This window comes from Eptesicus fuscus, chromosome 13 (assembly GCF_027574615.1).
Source record: "Eptesicus fuscus isolate TK198812 chromosome 13, DD_ASM_mEF_20220401, whole genome shotgun sequence".
Classification (NCBI taxonomy): Eukaryota; Metazoa; Chordata; class Mammalia; order Chiroptera; family Vespertilionidae; genus Eptesicus; species Eptesicus fuscus.
This window is the reverse complement of record NC_072485.1, coordinates 58895607-58916192: the sequence shown is the minus strand read 5'-3', so window position 1 is coordinate 58916192 and position 20586 is coordinate 58895607. Positions and strand designations below refer to the sequence as shown.

Sequence of the window (20586 nt, the reverse complement as noted above, 5' to 3'; positions counted from 1 at the left end):
TTAATCATGAAAAACATGGAACTTTATTTGGCCTTATATTTAAAATCTGTTTTATATTTTATAACATAATTTTATAATTTTAGTTTCAAATCTGCAATTAATGCTAATTTCCAAAAGCACCCCTCTAAACAGCAAGCATTTATTTACACTATCATGTGGATGCCAGTCACCTTGGACCCTACTATAATACAGCCAATGATCCATCAGGGTCTGCATTCCTTTTAAAGAAGCTGTTTTAGAGTCCTCTTCTATTCCTGACACCTGCATTGCTCTCAAAGGACATCTTGATGCTCAGAACCTATTTTGTCTTCCAGGCCTCATATGTATGCTCTCACTGCTGTGTACAGATACAGACAGATCAGTTAACTTTTGAACGTCTTATAATTTACCTAGATTTTTAGATAAATGTTTGTTACTTCTGACATGAAAGCTACATGCATCTAAACCCTTAGAGTCATTCAATAATTTCTGTCTCATTACACTTAGGCTTTTATTCTTTGCCCCAGTAACTGAATATCCCAGACTCCTTTTATAGAGGCGGCAAAAGTAGAGCAAAACTTTGCAAAAACTCATAGCATTTTGACTTTGTAATGTCTCTCTGGGAGCAAACAGTGCAATGGCAAGGTACATCTCCTGCATAATTACTCTAAGAGCGTCAATTTGATGAGCACCATGAGCAAATGGATGAAAATTTATGCAGAGTGAATGAGTAACTGAATAAATGGATACGTTACATTTAAGAGTTCTTCATTCACAATTCTTACCTGATTTTGAACATTTCCTATTTTATTTTTCTGCCATACAAAGAGGAGGTACACCAGTTCAGAATAACCATTTGTCTATTTTTTCTCTTTAGCTATGAGTTGAAATTCTAAAACACCCATTAAGAATTTTAATACCATAAAATGTTTTACACATATGAGGAGTTACCTTGATCCACTCAATAATGCCTTTTTGCAAATATTTGTATGCATCATTGAGCACAAGATTAGGGTTTTTAAAGAGACTTTAATAATATACATTATTTCTGTATTTAAAAGCTTGTAAACTACAATAATGAAATACATACTGATGTCTAACTCTGCAGTATTGCTCAGATTGTAGGCTAAAAAAATCCCCTAGTTGTTTTTTTTTTCTGTTCATGTCTATAATGTTTTGATATGTGCAGTCTTAATTATTTGTAATGCAATGGTCCATTTTCCCTTTTTTACTTATTCTATTATTTTGTACATAAAGCTATAGCTCTAGAGATTTGATATTCACTAATATATTTTATCTTTCTATAGTTATATTATTTTAATGAAAAGACTGGTGAAATTGAAATAAAGTCTATAGTTTATTTAATATTACTGTATTAATGTTAATTTGTTGGTTCAATAATTGTTTTATCATTCTTTCTGCTGTTACATTAGAGGTTTTGGGTAAAGGTACATGAGAACATTCTGTATTAATGTGCCCTGTTCTTTTCTATATAAAAAATATTGCAAAATAAAAAGTTAAGATATATACAAAATAAAATTTAAATAAAAATAAGAAAAAAGTGAATGAAGCACATTTGAAATGAAGATGCATATAAAACACAAAACATCCACACATGATTAACTTTATTAGAAATGATAATAAGTTAATATATTTAAAAATTCACAAATATAGTCTATACTACTTAAAATTTGCATCTTCACTTAAAACTTTTCTTATTTTTCTTGACTTTTGTTCATTCTTTTCAATTCTAAGGTGAGAGAGAAAGCAGTGAATAAAACATTATTTCACCGGAAATGTTTACAATAGTCTTGGACATTGCATTTGGATTAGCACTGGGAAGGCTGCCACTCCTCCACATGGACGCCATCCAAAAATAAGCTGCTGTTATACTGTGTGTCCATAGTCTGCTCTGGCGGTTAGTAATTCTGGGCAACTGTATAAAGCAATATGTTTCCATTAAGCTAAATGCCATTTTTAGAGCTGAAGAATTACAGTATTTCACTATTTTGAAACATATCCAGAATTGGGGATAATTAATTATAATCACCCACAATGGGGCCAATTGTGGGGCACAAGGGAGCTTGCCAAGGCCCATACTGAGATTATTCTTAGATGGCATGTTCTTCAGCATTGATGGCACACAGCGCTCATGAGGGGATACTGGTTCCCAGACAATGCATGGATTTAACCTTTCCACTCATGATTAGTGACTACTTTCTTAATTCCCCCTCTTCCCCCAAAAAAACAGGCTTGATAGCATTTAGGCATTAAAAACAGGGTTTTTACAATTTGGCAATCAGACTTGTGTCATTACTTCTACCTTCTAAGTGAAGGATCTCATCCATATCAAACTTAATGATAATTTTATAAGATCTAAAGAAACAACTTGCACAGATAACTATATCCAAAATTCCAGAATACAATTATGAATATGCCTCACTTGAGAGGATATACATAAAGGTAGATTAAAAGAGTCATCAAATGATTAAATGTCTGTTCTTTCTTCATGTCATGCTTCCATCATCATTTCTTCTAATAACCACACCCTGATTTTTCTTATGAGAAATATTTTCCATGCTAATTTCATGTGGCTGTATGACACAAACTCTACCCACTACATCAAGGGAACAGAATGAGACTCAAGCCCAGCCAATCAGAGTCTTGGTCCAGATTTGATAAAGTAACAAGAACATCACTGATGAGACTGAAACATAAATATTTTATACTTGAGAATTAGGGAGAAAAGGATGCTGAGGGTAACCACCAAATCTGAACTTATCTGAGAATAGACCTAACATAGACAAAGAACACCTGGGTACATATAAATACTGAATCCCAGTGATGATGTTGGTTCCTCTACTCCCCTTCACACAGCCTTGCTGGAAGCTAGTAGACTGGGTTTTTCAGTTACATCTTTCTAGCACCAGCCTTTCTATTATATTGATGCCATACTTAAATCTTTTTGTCCACCCTATAATCACATAATTCTGCCACTTCCTTAAGATTCATAGTGCCCAGGCTGGTGTAGCTCAGTGGTTGAGCATCAACCTATAAACCAATAGGTCACTATTTGATTACCAGTCAGGACACATGCCTGGTTTTGACCTCGATCCTCAGTAGGGGGTGTGCAGGAGGCAGCTGATGATCAGTGATTCTTATTAATGATGTTTCTATCTCTCTCTCACTCTCCCTTCCTCTCTAAAATCAATATATATATATATATATATATATATATATATATATATATATATATATATATATATATATATGATTCAGACTAGCAAAGGACCGTCAAGTAACCAAGATTAGATCAAACACTAATGCCATAGCTTATCAGGATGTGGGCAGAGAATATATCTAAGTATTTTGCCTTGTCTAAAAAGAAAAGAGATCTTGCTTAACACCTACATAGGTATTTTCCTCCCAACTGGATGCCGTACAAATTTGGGGTAGGTTAAAACAAATGCTCCTACCAGCTTCTTGGGAACCCAGTTTGTATATGTCTCAGCCCTGCCTAAAAATGTCATTTATTATTCCCCAATGTCGATATGCTAAAACTCAAACCTGATAGTAACAGAAAATATTTCTTAATAAATAATACATCTGCTTAATCTAATTTGATTTTTGCCTGTGAAATTAAAACATCATAATATATTTTACATGGTGTCTCAATCCCAACATTCTGGGCTACCCAAAAGAAAGATATATAAACCTAGTGTATCTCTATAATCTTGCTATATGAAAATGTAAAAATTCTGAAATTATGGTGAGTCTTGATTTTACAAAGTGCTCTAAAATAAAATTAGGATTTTTGTTTGTAAATAATAGAAACCAATAATGGATAAAACAAGCCAAACATGAATTTATATTATGAGGATTTCATGCAGAATGAAGAGAAAGCCTGAGGAATGAGGTTCAGAAAATACACAGGAACCAAATAGGAGGAGGTATCTATAATTATACGACAGGAATAGAATTACTGTGACAACTAAAGGAGAGACTGTAAACCGCTGTACTTAATTACAAGGTGGAACTATGAGGTCTCAATTTTCTGTAAGTCAGAATCTGGGATCATTTAGGATCGTCAAATATAATAAAGTATGTAAATGTGTTTATCACATTATTTTCTGGATTTAAATAAGATATACCATTGCTGTTATGCAGCTAAAAACTGTTAATGTCTTTAAAGTGCAATTAAATGTGACCCTAAAGTAAAAACACCTGCAGTGGTATTCAAACTAAAACCAGAGATTGCTGTGTGTCACTATGAAAAGCACCTCCTATTTTAGGACTTTTAAAAAGGGATGTGCAAAACCACTATATATGACTGCTTGAGATCCACATTTGTTTCCATTTAACTGTGTTTTAAAATTCCTGGAAAATGGGCATGCTTTTTGAAACAAGTCATTTTGTAATTGGAAATCTTAACAGAATTTAGGGGTAATATGAAACATAAATGCTTTATTTCTAAAATATTGGCAGATGTTATGGCATTTTACAAATTTTCTAAGTGTCCTTTATTGAGAACACCTCAGGAAAGGGATGAGGTATAGGACTGAGATCTAAACCATAGATGTTTATTTTAACATTTCTTAGATGAAAATATTTTTCACTGTTTGATGTTTATGAAATCAGGATATAGTCTACAACACTAGGCACTTTTCATGTAGTATTTATGGTTCCCCACACTCCTAAAAAGTTGATAAGTCAGCCCTCGCTGGTTTGGCTCAGTGGATAAGAGTATCGGCCTGCAGACCAAAGGGTCTCAGGTTCGAATCCTGTCAAGGGCACATGCCTGGGTTCCAGGCTAGGTCCAATGTGCAGAAGGCAGCCAATCAACAATTGCCTCTCCTCATTGATGTTTCTATCTCCCTCTTGTTCTCCCTTCCTCTCTGAAATCAATAAAAAAAATACACATTTTTAAAAAGTTGTTAAGTCAGACAGTCCACTTTAAAAATAGATTAATCCTTAAGTTTAAAGATTGTTATTCCAAAGTTCTTGTTTTAAAATAAGTGATAAAGAAGGCAATAAAGGGGAAAAAATCTTTCATTTAGAAAGCTTAACTGTCAAGAAACTACAGAAAATAAGAAATGTGTACATAAATCTTTTTTATTTATTCTAAGCCACATAAAAGAAAAAAAAGTAGAATTTTAAAATAGAGAAAGATGAATTGTTACAAAATAGTTTCAGAATTGATAATGGAGAAAAAGTCCAAGCAGAATAAACCATATGGAATTACTTCCCTCCCAACCAAAAACAAGTTCAAATTATAGCTACTATTTATAATACTTTAAACAATAAAATAAAATTTAAAAAAATTATAGCTTCTAGAATAAGGAAGAAAAGTATTTACAGATTTTTTGTCTGTCAATACCTAAGTGCTTTAATATAGGTACATTGGTGGAAATATAAACCATGGGAAAATTTGCTTTAGTTTCAAACATTAAGTAGATATGCCTATTTTGTAGGTATATAATTTGCAAAAATATATATAATTTCTACTCAGTGTCTATAGCCAAAGTGTCTAATCTGTACTGATTCAAATGCTATTTCTTAGTAAACAGTGCAGTAAGAGTAATATTATTCACTTTCCTAGGATGTTATACTTATTTTTATTATAGAGCAATCTAGATTCTATCTGACTTAGTAAGTAGAACAAATTGAGCCGCATGAAAATTACCAGAGAATTAAACTCCCCGGTCTCTAGTGGGAGCAGGTAAAGGTTCTTGGGGTGCTGCTGAAATAAGCATTTTCAGAAGCCCCTATGGGAGGATGGGATGTGGAAGAAGGCTTTATTTGTGTGAAGTTACATTTCTTGGGTTTCAAAGTTCCCTACCCCTTAAGCCAGTCCTGCAAAAGGCGCAGCTGGGGTTCCAGCAGAGCCAGAAACAAGGTCAGTGTCCAGAGTCTCCATTCTACGTTGTAATCTGGTGAAGTTCAGCATCCAGGCCAAATTACAGTCCATTAGTCTATTTTGTGGAGTCCAGCATGGCTGTGTGCCATGTGGGAGCAGGAGAGCACAACCCCCTGCCACAGGAGAGCGGGGAACCCAGCGCAGGAGAGAGAGAAGGGAACTTCCTTTGTTGGGAAGTTTAAATATTCAGGTTTATCTCCTTGCAGTGGCCATGCCCATTCTGGCCATTGACTCACTTTTAGGTTTCATTGACAGGCAGATAAGGCATCTTCTCATGTCATTCAGACCTTACTGGGCATGCATTTAAACCGCCTTTGTCCAGTCCCTTCCCCCATCAACCAGATGAGAACAGACTTGGAGAATGCTAAATGCAGCTTTTTGGCAAAGCTACGTAAATGACTTGCCTATATCTAGCTTCCCCTTTCCTCCTTTCCTGTTAAATAATAACCAGGTTATTACAATGGCATCACTAAGATGTTAGCACTAGATAGTTTCTTCTGGATATCTACTCAAACCCTACTGGAGCTTGGTTAAAGCTGCAGGCAACAAGTAAAAATAACTGCTTAGTGTTTATTATTGAACTAAAGAAGCTCAGATAGACCAATAGAGAAGTCTGAAGAAAAATTGATACTAAAATCAAAATATTATTTAAAAAAAATATATATATATATTTTATTGATTTTTTATAGAGAGGAAGGGAGAAGGATAGAGATTTAGAAACATCGATCAGCTGCCTCCTGCACATGCTGGGGATGTGCCTGCAACCAAGGTGCATGTCCTTGACCGGAAACGAACCTGGGACCCTTCAGTCCATAGGCCGACGCTCTATCCACTGAGCCAAACCAGTTAGGGCCAAAATATTCTTTATTTAGGGTCAAATGCATCAGCTACTACCTTTTTCTTAAGCAGAAGTTTGCTCAGTCCTATCTGAAAGTTTAGTCATGTACCTTAAACATTAAGTATTCTTCCAGTATCTTTTTCTGCTTATGTAAGACTTAATCTTGCTACAGCAATTGCACTCCAAGTGATTGGGCATGCTGTGAGAACAAGGACTGCTAGTTCTACATGGACTTTCTCCTTTGAAAGGAAATTATGTCAGTATTATTATTTTGCATGTGAATGATTAATTTGATCTTGGAGAAAACATCTGTGTTCAGAGTGCATTCTGAATGCAGTGGAGGAGGCAGCTGCTCATATGATGATGCCAAAGGACCTCATGACAAAGTTTCCTCTCTCCGTCTCAGTTTTGGCCTCTATTTGTGTCAGAATATTTACCATTAAAGTCAGAGCCCTAGTTTTGATTAGATTCATTTTATCATTCATCCATTCATTCTTCGAATAGTAAATAAGTCTTCCTGTAACCCATGTATACTGCATACAAAAAGACATGGTGGGTACAAAAATACCTTTACATACAGTATTGATGTCCACATTATGTCACTAGGGATTGCAATTTAAAACAGCAATGAGATTCCACTACACATCCATTAGAATGGCAAACATTCAAATTACTGACAACACCAAATGCTGTGGAAGATCTGGAACAACAGGAACTCTCATTCACTGCTGGTGAGACTACCAAATGGTACAGCCACTTTGGAAGACAGTTTTTGACAGTTTCTTACAAAGTTGTATAAACTTTTACCATGATTGAGAGATCATGCTCCTTGATATTTTCCCAAAGGAGTTAAAAATGCATATACACATAAAATCTGCACAAGGATACTTAAAGCAATGTTATTCCTGGTTGCTAAGACTTGGAAGCAACTAAGATATCCTTCAGTAGGTGAATGAATGCATAAACTGTGATGTAGTCAGACAATGGAATCTTATTCAGGGCTAAAAAAATGTACATCAAACAAACATATCTATTCAATTGTATTAAAAACAAAATACCTGACCTCATAATCTATAAAACAATAGACAGAAATAATTGGTATATTCATCATTTAAGCCAGGTGTATTAGATTTCTCATGTAAAATATATATTCCTTGCTGGGTCAGAGTGGCTCAGTGGTTTAGCATCGATCTATAAGCCAGGAGGTCATGGTTCAATTCCTGGTCAGGACACATGCCTGGGTTGTGGGCTAAGTCCGCAGTGTGGGAAGTGCAGGAGGCAGCCAATCAATGATGTTTCTATCTCACTCTCCCTCTCCCTTCCTCTATGAAATCAATAAAAAAAATAATATATTCTTTGAAAAAATATCAGTATGATTGCATAAAGAGATGGATATTAATAAAACTATTTTTAAATTATATGATAAAACTACTTTAATGTTCATAGTAGCTTTACACTACAAAGAGCTCTTTGAAAGTTCCTTTAAAAAAATATTTTCCTGATTTTTTACAGAGAGGAAGGGAGAGAGAGCTAGAAACATCAACCAGCTGCCTCCTGCACACCCCCTGCTGGGGATGTGCCAGCAACCAATGCACATGCCCTTGACCGGAATCGAACCTGGGACCTTTCAGTCTGCAGACTAACACTCTATCCACTGAGCCAAACCAGTTTCAGCTCTTTGAAAGTTCTTAAAGTAGCAATTTTAATAGTTAAGAACTTAAGACCTATTGAAATAATTAACTACTTCAAATAGATCACAAATTAAACTATGCATACTTTTTGGTATTTGCTAAAATAACATAAAAGTTATAAATAAGCACACTAAATAAAGAGGATATTAATACTTTTTAAAATTGATATATTTTTATCAAGTAAATTTGATATATTTTTAAAAAGTAAAATTCACACAATGAGTTGTGTTCATCATGTTTGGTTTTTAAAAGTTTTCATAAAATATGCTCACTAAAATTCCAATATGTTTCTAAAAGCATTTTGCTTTATCGCAGCTGTCATTCATGTCAGCAAAGATCTTCCATTTTAAATTATATTTACATTGAAATTTGAAATTTATCTTCATTGTATGATTCAAAATTTCCTGCTTTTAAAATCATGGTTCCAGCAAGAGAGAATAGGTATGATGGGTAAATATTATTTACCTTTTACTGAATATTTGAAGCATTTTGATATTAAAATAAAGTTATATTCAATCTTTTCTAGTTATTTTTATCCCCAATACACACAGTTAAGTGCTCCAGTTTCCACCATGAACTCAACACAAAAATACACACTATCAGCTTCCTTACTCACGACAACCATCCTCAAATATGTTTTCTGGAATAGCAGTATCACCTGGGTACTTATTAGAAATACAAATTCTTAGGCCCCAAATTGACCCAAACTTACTGTGTCAGAATCTCTGATACCAGGGCCTGGTTACCTGTACTTAAGTAGCTTCTAAGGTGATTCTGCTGCTCACTCAAGTTTGAGAAGCACTACTGAAAGCAAATGTGAGCACTTGCCCCAGATTTATACAGAGAGAATATAATGGCAGTCCATTTCTGGATTTGTGCTCACAGCTAAATAAAATCTCTCTGGTTCATATCACTTACAAATAGTTTAAGTTAACTACCCTCATGTTTTCAACTCCACCAGCCCCACCTTGAGTGATTTTAAGTAATACAAATTATCTGACTAACACATGGCCACCCTCATATGCTACTCCAGTGTCCTTACTAAGCAGACCTCTCAAATATGGCAAAAGTACACCCATAAATCTTTCTGACTGCAGTACTGTGACGAGGCTATTTTTCATGATGATGGGAATATGATTCAAACAGCCTTTATCATAAACCTTGCACATGAATAATAAATCAACCATTTAAATAACTTTTCACAGACATCCCCTCAGTATTTTATAAGGTCCTTGAAACTCTACATTGCCATTGCTTGACTTGCAATGTGGTCCCCAATAAGCTCATTAGGGTTTTGATGCCAAATGTAGACTCAGCTAGTGTTTCTTGCTCAAGATCTTTTGGCCTGGCATTCACTCAAGTCTCAAAGCTTAGAGTTGGAGGTAGATTTCTTTCTAAGTTACACTACCAACCTTAGCATAGTATCTTAATCATATAGTCAATGGCTTATAGTCATAAAAAATGTTTTATAAATTTTTCATTAGTAATAAAAATAAATATGACTGCTCACAAAGTACAGATACTTCATCACACAGTTTGCATGCATATTTATCTTTAACTAGAGGCCCTGGGCACAAAATTCTTGCACTGGCGGGGGGGAGGGAGGGCTCCCTCAGCCCAGCCTGTGCCCTCTTGCAGTCTGGGAGCCCTCAGGGGATGTCCATGGGCCTAAGCTTGGAGTCAGACATCCCTCTTGCAGTCCAGGACTCTTTGCTCCTTACCATCTGCCTGCCCGCTACTCCTTACCATTCGGTTCACTGCTCCTTAGCACTGCTGCTGCAGAGGCAGGCGAGACTCCTGCCACCACCACTGTGCTCTCCAGCCATGAGTCTGGCTTCTGGCTGAGTGGTGCTCCTCCTGTGAGAGTGCACTGACCACTAGGGAGCAGCTCCTGCATTGAGCATCTGCCCCTGGTGATCAGTGTGCATCATAGTGAACAGTCGTTCTGGTTGTTCCATCGTAACAGTTGCTGCTTAGACTTTTATTATATAGACTAGAGGCCTGGGCACAAAATTCGTGCATGGGGGGGGGGTGTCCCTCAGCCCAGCCTGCACCCTCTCCAATCTGGGACCCCTCGAGGGATGTCTGACTGCCCATTTAGGCCAGATCCCAGCCTGATTGAGGCCTAACTGCTCCCCTGCTGGCCCAATTGCCCCTAACTGACCTCCCCTGCCAGCCTGGTTGCCCCCAACTGCCCTCCCCTGCCGGCCTGGTCCCCCCCAACTGCCCTCCCCTGCAAGCTTGGGTCCCCCCCAACTGTCCTCTCCTGCAGGCCTGGTCACACCCAACTGCCCTCCTCTTCCGGCCCAGGCACCCCTAAGTGTACTCCCTTGCAGTCCTGGTCACCCCTAACTGCCCTCCCCTGCAGGGCTGGTCCCCAACTGCCCTCCCCTGCAGGCCTGGTCCCCACAACTGCCCTCCTCTGCTGGCCATCTTGTGGTAGCCATCTTGTGTCCACATGGGGATGGCCATCTTTGATCACATTGGGGCAGTCATCTTGTGTGTTGGAGTGATGGTCAGTTTGCATATTACTTATTATATAGGATGGTTCTTAAATAGTCTTATGAGGGAGGTGCTAGAATGCCCATTTTGCAAGTGAGATAACTAAATCTCTGCATTTCACATTATAATATTGCATTGTTCCAATCCTGGGTGATCATTTGATACTTTTATTTGTTAGAAAAACAAAACAAAACTGTGTTTAGCCCTGGGTGATAGAGACCCAGAATAGTAGAATCTTAAATAAAATAGAATGTTTCTTCTCTGACTTTACACAAAAGCCAAACTGTTGTGACTCTTGAAGTTATTAAAGACCAGATCTCTTCTCACTGGATGTGTTGCCTTTGCCTGTTTGGGCCATGATGTCCTCACCTCTATAGTTACATCCCACCATCCTTCAGAGATAAAATCTGGAAGGTGCCCACATCTCTCCTGTTTACAGAATATTGGCCATAACTTAGGTATGTAGCCCCAGACAGCTGCAAAGGAGACTCTGAAGAGTTTATTACAATTAATTATGACAGCCTGCAGGGGAGGGCAAGAAAGCAGCATAGATAAAGGTCTTAGTCAAGATTTCTCATGTTGGGGGTCCTCAAATTACCTTAAGAATGATCTAGGGCATTTAACAATAAGCCAGAATCCTGGTTCCTGCCCAGATTGGGTGAATCACAATATCTGGATATGCAGCATAGGAACCTACATTTTAGCAGTTCTCTCAGGAGAGTCTTATGCCCATTAGAACCACTGCAGAGTGAGAGGAAGAAATGGATAGGTTTTAATTCTTTTAGAATCTCTTTGTCTTACTTTATGTCCTCCCACCATTAATGCTCTCTAAAGTATCTGAGGGTTGGTCATTTTATGCTTATTAATCTCTGGCAGGTGTTAAAGCTCAAAAGTGACTATATATATATATATATATATATATATATATATACATATATTTTTTTTTTTTTTCACCAAAAACCATAAAAATTTCAGGTAGCATCTTATACAAGCTTCTTAACAACTCTGTGAGTTTGCTAGCAAGATGTAGTATTCCTACTTAGCAGGAACATTAAACAAAACTGACACTCAGAGAGGTCAAGTGACTTGCACAATGCCCACACAGCATTTTTCTGTTTTTAAATCCTCATTGTAGGATATTATTTTCATTGATTTAAGTAGGGAAGCTGAGAGAAAGAAAGAGAGAGAGAGAGAGAGAGAGAGAGAGAAGAGAGAGAGAGAGAGAGAGGTTGACATGAGAGAGACACATTGATTGGTTGCCTCCTATACACACCCTTTCTGGGCTGGGATCGAACTTGCAACAAGGTAAATGCCCTTGACCAGAAATTGAACCTGTGACCCTTCTGTCTGTGGGCTGATACTCTAACCACTGAGCAAAAACAGCCAGGGCAATGTCACACTGCTCTTAAGTGGCAAAGGTGGACTGGCATCTTCATCTGATCACAGGTCCTGTATTCTTCACTTTCTTGCAACTATTTCTCCCAAATAATAAGGTTCAGAGCATAACTCCAATGTGGCTTCAGCTTTTTCAACTCTGACCCATGAGGATATTCATATTGATATCTCTCTCCTCAGGGATTAACATTTATCCCAATTAGAAGGCCTATTCAGCATTTTTTTTAGTGTTGAAAATAGTATCTAAGATCCAAGGGTTTTCCTGAGGGAGGTGGGAGGGAAGTGATGCTCAAAGCCTGCCCCCAGCACTAATCTAGGCTCTTCACATAATACAGGTACAATAGTTCACATTCTGAAGCCCAAAGCTTTTCACACTCTATCATTCTCACTTATGCTGGAGTTATAGTGTAAATGACCAATGATTCTGCATTTACCTTGATTTTCTTCTAATTAAGTTCAAAAAAGTAAAAAAGTATTCACTACCTAAGGAAGTCATGAATAGCTCTAGGATTTTGAAATCACTAAATGCCATTTCACTTTCAAAATTTAGAAAGACCTACCGCTTGTCCAAATTTTGTGCCCACATTTGATTCTTCTTGTGGTATGCCTGCTGTGATATGTGCTTTTAGACTAGCACTGGGGTTTTAAAGCATTAGAGTCTGAGAATGAACTGTCATCACATCTGTCTTAATTGCATTTCCATCTGCTCATGCAGTGTGCACCTGTACTTGGCTGATTAGACAAGAACAAGGGAGAAAGTCTTCTAATACCATTCTCCTTACAGTGGAAATCAAGAGTTTACTTTCTAATTGATAGAGAACTATAGAGGGAAAAAAATGAAACAGAATTCACAGGACATATATTTTAGTCCTGAGTCTACCATTTACAAGCTTTTACCATGGACATATATGTTCTGTGACATTTCTAAGCCTCTGTGTCTCCACCTATAATTATGCCTGCCTCTTCACTATGCTAGTGAGAGAATAAAAGGAAAACTAAATGTAAAAACTAAATGTGAAAGTCCTTTGTAAATGTAAAAAATAAAATTGTTTTTTCGGATGCCATATACTAAAATGTCATTGAGAGAAAAACATAAACTAAAACTTACAGAGTGCAGGATTCTCCTAAAACATGGGGTTTACTGGTTGATTAAAAAATCCATATGTGCTTCTACTGCTTCTGTATGCTTACATTAATCTCCATTTTGATGAGTATAAAATGTGGACTCAAAATGTGGGAAGAGAGGACTGTTGAAGAATTAATAAGTAATTACCATTTTAAATATGCTTTTTGGTTCCCCAAAGTGCTTTAATCTTCTCAAATGGTTTAATAGATGCACTACTGAGCTACTACAGCCAGGGCAGGAAACAGTGTTTAGATTAGGGATTATAGCTGAGACTTATAGCAAACAGAGCAAAGAAATACTGGTACAGAGTGAAATCATTCCAGATGGGCATAAGTACCCATAATTAGTAGCATACATTGTGCAAAACACATTAGAGGGAACAGACCACCTTCAGAATGCCACTGAATTAGACCAGCACTGGTGTCCTAGTATAAGTTGAATTTTCAGTAATTGTAAGTAAATGACTGAGAAAAGTCTGCAACGATAGAAACTACTCTGATAAAAGAAATAGCCCAGTGCAGAATGATGTGGGGAAAGCCAGTGTCTAGACACATAAAAGGGAATCAGAACAACCTGAACATTTATTATAACAAGGAGAAAGAAGGTGGAGGAAGGGGAAGTGGGGACCCAGGATAAAAAGAACCAGGGAGAGGAGAAGGAGCTGGAGGGGGATGTGAGGCAGGCAGACGAGAACCAGAGAAGACCCGAATCAAATGTAACTATGGAAAGTCCAGGTTTCGCTCACTTCCTTAGTGAGGGAAGATAAGGAATGAAAAGAAAATTGAATAAGGACCCATGTATCATTATAGTTTGGGGAAATTACTTCCCAATGTAACCCCATTAAAGCTCACCCAAAAATGTGGTTCAGCCCTAACCGGTTTGGCTCAGTGGATAGAGCGTCGGCCTGCGGACTGAAAGGTCCCAGGTTCGTTTCCGGTCAAGGGCATGTACCTTGGTTGCGGGCACATCCCCAGTAGGGAGTGTGCAAGAGGCAGCTGAATCGATGTTTCTCTCTCATCGATGTTTCTAGCTCTCTATCCCTCTCCTTTCCTCTCTGTAAAAAATCAATAAAATATATTTAAAAAAAAATGTGGTTCAGTCATTCTCAAAGAAATGCTTGTATTGACTTCATAAGTTCTGAATTAAAGAATTTCTCCAGATGTTAGTAAACAATTCTTAGTGTGGGTTGGAAGTAATAATGGCTTTGTGAAATAGGAATAGTCATAACATCACAAACTAGTCTTATTAAATAAATTAGGAAAGCATTGCCCTTCGCTGAAGGACATCTCAAAATCTGATTTAAAGACAGTCTGATGAGTCTTCAGAGGCAGACTGGAGGTCATGGAACTTCTAGTACAAGTCAGGCTCCCTACAAAGCCTTTCTGACAATTAAAATCAAGAATGAAGTACCCAGAGGGGATAAATTCAGGTTAACAGCACACTTTACAGAATGGGTGATCTCTGAAATCAAATATACTTAATATCTGTTTGATAGCAGCGGATTGGTAGGAGAGATGACAAAATTTCAAGAGACTAATTATAGTCAATAAAAAGGAACATTATTTTAGTGATTTAAGGTCATTAACTGACTATTACCATGGAGAAAATTGTGGATGACAACCTCACTAGTAATGAACACAATTGAAATTCACAAGAGATAACATCTTTTAGTATATCAAATTTGTTTGAAAAAATTTAAAGAGAATATGAAGTACATGATAAGAGAGGGGGAGTAAAAATAGAATGAAAGGTTATTTTTAAATACTGTTAAAGGGATGATAAATTTGTATAACCCTTCTGAGAAATAATTTGACAATATATTTAACCATTTTATGAATATCATTACATAATAACTCAGTATTACCATTTCTTAAGAATGAACTAAGGTTCTTATTACCCAAGTTACCAAGAACACTGCAAGTGGTGAGCTTAGCCAAAGAGTGATCAGAAAAGGTATTTCCTCTGCAGCTCACATGCAGAGGCCCCCCTATGTGTGTCTGCTGGCGTGGGGGTGGGGTGTTCCGAGCCACATGGTGGACACTGGGAGCAGGCCCCCACTGCTGTGTGTGTCCACTGGGGGCCTGCTCCCAGCTGTGCCATGGCGGCTCAGAGTAGGCGCCCCTTGTGTTGTGTCTCTGCTCTGGCCCATTCCCAGACCCAGCCTCCCTGCCCATCTGTGCATGCAGCCTCTTCCTGAGCTGGTCATGATGCCTTAAGGCATGCTGGCTAATTTGCATAATACCTCTTTTTATATATAGATAAGACATGGAAGCAACATAAATATTTTCCAGAAAATATTTTTTACTAAATAAAGATACTCATCCCATGGCCAATTTATCTTCTCATTATAGTAAATTGTAATCTGGGACACCAATCAAGAACAACAGCTATTGAATTTCCTACCAGTAATGATCAGGACAAGAACTCCAATCAAATTAATTTTTTTTTCTGATAAAAGATATTAACCAAGAGCAATTCCCCTCAGACTTTTATATAACTGATAGTCTGTGACAGATTAAAATAGACCAAATTTCTTGGATAATTCTTGAGTGAACAGCATCCGAAACACAGGATTTCTAAAACCAGGGACTAGCACCTTTAGAGGACAGGTGTTTTGATTGAAAGTAACAGAAACAGATGCTTTGGAGGAGCCCAGGAGGCTGTGCAGAGAAACAATAGCCAAGATTAGACTGCAGCTACTGTTAATGGGTCCTCCAAAATATTCCCTCAGCCTTCAAAGTCCTGGCAGAAAAATGTATGATCAGAATGTTTAGGCAATATGATTGTGCAAGAGAATAAATAGAGGGTCTGGCCTCCCTCAGCTCCTGTAAACAGAAGGCAGAAGAAGGAGGCAGCAAGACCACACCCAATGGAAATTTCACCTGATGGGAGAAGATGTTAATAGGGCAAGAGGATAGGTTGGGTGTTTTAAATAAAAAATGAACAGTTTGTTACAATTGCCTCCAGGGCCACTTTGTACTGCAGAGCAATCACAAAAATCATGAAATATTCTACTCACAAATCACGCTCTTTTTTAAAAATATATTTAATGATTTTTTTTACAGAGAGGAAGGGAGAGGGATAGAGAGTTAGAAACATTGATGAGAGAGAATCATCGATATGCTGCCTCCTGCACACCCCCTACTGGGGATGTGCCCGCAACCAAGGTACATGCCATTGACCGGAATTGAACCTGGGACCCTTCAGTCCCCAGGCTGATGCTCTATCCACTGAGCCAAACCGGTTAGGGTACAAACCATGCTCTTTATAAGAGACCCCTGATGACCCCAACCCAGTGATATCTACATATATAAAAGCCTAAGTGACCTTTAGGACCGAAAGACCAGAATGACTGGAACAACCAGTTGACCAGTCACTATGATGCACACTGACCACCAGGGGACAGACACTCAATGCAGAAGCTGCCCCCTGGTGGTCAGTGTACTCCCAAGCCAACCTCCCATGGCTGGCAGCGTCAGCCTCTGGCGTTCGTTCCTTCTGCTCCTGGCCCCACCGGGGCCTTTGGCCCTGGGCTGGCACAGGAAACTGGGGGTGGGTGGGTGGTGGATGTGGCCCCTTTCCCAGGGGAGACAAGGACTGGCTCCCTCCTTGGGGCCCAGTCTCTCCACCTGACCAGCAGGCCCCTATCAGCCCTCTGCCCGCCGCCCGCCCACCACAGTGGTGGCATGGTGGTGAGGCAAAGAAGAGGGGGGGAGGCGGGGAACCACATGGTGGCAGGGTTCTGGTGTCTGTTCCTTCTGCACCCGGCCTGGCGACCATCACCTCTTCTCCTGACCCCACCAGGGCCTTCGGGCCGTGGGCTAGGATGAGGAACCAGGGGTGAGTGGCGCCAGATGTGGCCCCTTTCCCAGGGGGGCTGAGGGTTGGCTCCCTCCTTAGGGCCAGCGGCCAACCTCCCACACCCCGTCTCTCCCCCCCAGCCAGCAAGCCCCAATCAGCCCGCGGTCCCTCCCCCTGTCCAGCAGGCCCCAATCGGCCTCGGCCCTGATTGGCCCTGATCATTGGCCAGGCCTAGGGACCCCACCCATTCGTGCACTGGGCCTCTAGTTTTTTAATAATCCTAAAAATCTCTGTAAAAAAAAGTTTCTCTAAAGAGATGATGTGTCTGGAATACCAAGATGGATGTGCCTCAATCTGCCTTTAATCCTACCCAATTCTAGGAACATTTACTGAGATTCTGTTATATATCAGCCTTTCTGATTGGAACTGAGATATGAAGATGAATGAGGCCTGCCACCTGGCTTCAATAGACAATACATTGAGAAATATAGATGCAGACTGAACAAGCTATACTACTGACACGGTAAATGCCAGTTATTGATATCAGGTAGGTTTTATGTAGCCCAGAGGAGTTAAAGTTGGCATTTCTGGGAGGCTTGGAACACTTCTCAGCAAAATTAATATTTACATTTTACTTTGAAATTTGCAGCACTAGTGTTCTCTCTCTCTCTCTCTCTCTCTCTCTCTCTCTCTCTCTCTCTCTCTCTCTCTCTCTCTCTCTCTCTCACGCATGAACACACACATGCACGCACACAGACGCCTGGACCTTTAACTCATGCTAGCATTGAAGCTGCAACTAAACATGGAGAGGGAAATTCAGAAAAGTTTACAACCTCCACAAGAGTGGCTCAGGTATTAAGTAGTTATCTGAAGTGTGAAGTTTAATTAGGAAGCAGAATGTGAGAGGGGAGAACACTTAGACACAACAGTAGAAGGAAAGAATAGCCTTTAATAATGAAATACAGCCTTTTCCACAGGTAAAGGGGAAGGTAATATGGGGAGAGAATAGGGTTGGGGCTATACTTAGATCAGACAAGGTTAAAACAGACAGAGTGGGAATGTTTCCTTAAAATAACCAGGGAAGAAACTTTAGTTTCACATAGCAAAACGATGAAATAAATACTTATCTGTTTAAAAGACACTAATTTATTTGTTCCAATCCAACATTAATGCCATTTTGTTCTCTGCAATCCTTTCTCTCTCTCTTTTTGTCAATATATGTGGGATAGAGTGTTTTTAATTCTACATCTGCCTAATTTATCTACCTGGCTGTAAAACTCCCAAAGAAAGACGATATCATAGGGTGAATAATGTCTTCCATTCTGGGGATAGATTCCCAAAGATGGTTTGGGAGAGGTTCCAAATATGCCTGACAAAGATGAAAAACTCCTGGCCACATCAGTGATATCTGCTATGTGAACAAATTATTGGATGACTTATTTCTTTTCCATTCTCCTGATCACATCTAGCAGAAAGCTTCAGTAGTCATAATATTTTACACATGCTAGACGCTTTTGAAAGATAGGGTGAATCTGCTTGAGTTCAAGGTAGTGAGAGTTGGAGGCAGAAAGGTTCAAAGAAGGCTAGGAACAGCTGCAGGGAACAAATGGGACTAAAGCTTACCATGCCTTTTGGGAGGTTTGCAATTCACCCTAAAATTGCTACACTAGGGTCCAAAGCAGATGTTCGTCAAGACAGCATTGTAGCATTCCACTCTAGATTATTTTATTTTGTTTAAAGTATGATGATGGTCCCTACTAGAACACCTTTGTTTATGCGATGGCTGGACAAGGTTTAATGAGAACTATAGACATCCTAGCCATGGGCCAGAACAGGAAGATTTAGATTCTGCATATATAAATATGTGTATTTCTTAAAGTGTGGTATTATCTCTGAATGAATAACCTAAGGTTCTTGTTTACAGGGATACTCCAGTAGGTTCCTACATCAGAACTTATTTGTTATAATATTGGGAAATATAGAATCAAATTTACATTTTCAAAAGAACACACCGTGGAGATTCATTTTACCATACTTTGACAACTACTGATAATTGATAAGCAAAGGGTAAGATGTTGACTTTCCTCTCTCTGTGTATATGTGTGGAAGAAACTTCTGTGGTAAGAAAACATCTGATTTTGTTCATCAGTTTATGTTGTTCATTATATTCCACAAATGAGTGAGATCATGTGATAGTTATTTTTCTCTCACTGGCTTATTACGCTTAGCATAATCAAAAACAGATCAAGAGACAGAGAAGCATCGATCAGACCATTAAACCTCAGAGGGAAGGTAGGGGAGGGTGGGGGAAAGGGGGAGAGATCAGCCAAAGGACTTGTATCCATGAATATAAGCCTAACCAATGGACACAGACACCAGGGGGGGAGTGCATGAGTTGTGGGAGGGGGGGACTGGGGAGATAAGGATACATATGTAATTAATCAATAAAAAAAGGAAATAAAATAAAATAGCGTTCATGTAATTAAAAAAAAAAAAGAAAATATCTGATATCCTGGAACTTTCCAGTTCTGAGAACTCGCCTCAATTACCTTAACAAATACACATCATGAGATTTAGAGCAGTGAGACCGTGTCTTACAACAATAATAAGAGCATTTCAAGTCACCATGAGAGTGGAGCATTCCTGTGGAAGGAAATCTGAGGAGGCTGCAGTCTATGGCCACACCTAAAGTTAGCTTAAACTGCAATAGCAAAGGTAGGTCAACTGTTGCAGTTTGTATTCAAGAACACTAGGGGCAGAAGACAGAACTCCAAAACATATATTAGCATTGTTTCACATTCATAACAATTTTAAAAAGTTCTGTACCATAAAACACAGAATGAAAAATATACAAATTTTTCACCTGGAAAAGGGCAATGCCAGGATTCAACCAAAAGAATTGCTTAGTTAGACCAATGTATGACCCTTTTTTGCTGTACAGCCTCACTTGTAAAATGTGCAGGAACAGGTATTTGAGACAATATAGAGAAATGAATTGTTATAATTAAGCTGTCTCACCATAATTTTCTTTTCAAAACTGTCATGTTTTTCATATTAATATTATGCTAAAATTGTAGGGAAGAATTCACTCAATTATGTTCTGAATAATTGTATAAGATTAAGAAAGTCTGTTCTAATAAGTTGTGGTAAAACTTTAAAACTCAAATAGGCCTTTTTTTTTTTGCTTTGAAAAAAATTCTGACAACTCAAATTCTTTAATGGTTATGTCAATTCACTGTATTTTTTTAATCAGTTCTCTTAATTATATGTATCTACATATTTGTGTGTTAAAATATATTTTCATAGAGTTTTATTTTTCCCCAGAGCATTCTCTTGT

The 20586-nt window shown here is 38.4% G+C and overlaps 1 protein-coding gene across 1 annotated transcript in view; it reads right to left on the bottom strand.

Annotated features, from left to right (window-relative positions):
- The window catches only part of LUZP2 (leucine zipper protein 2), a 147100-nt gene that overhangs the window by 66494 nt on the left and 60020 nt on the right, over positions 1 to 20586 (bottom strand). The gene's annotated exons all lie outside the window — the stretch shown is intronic.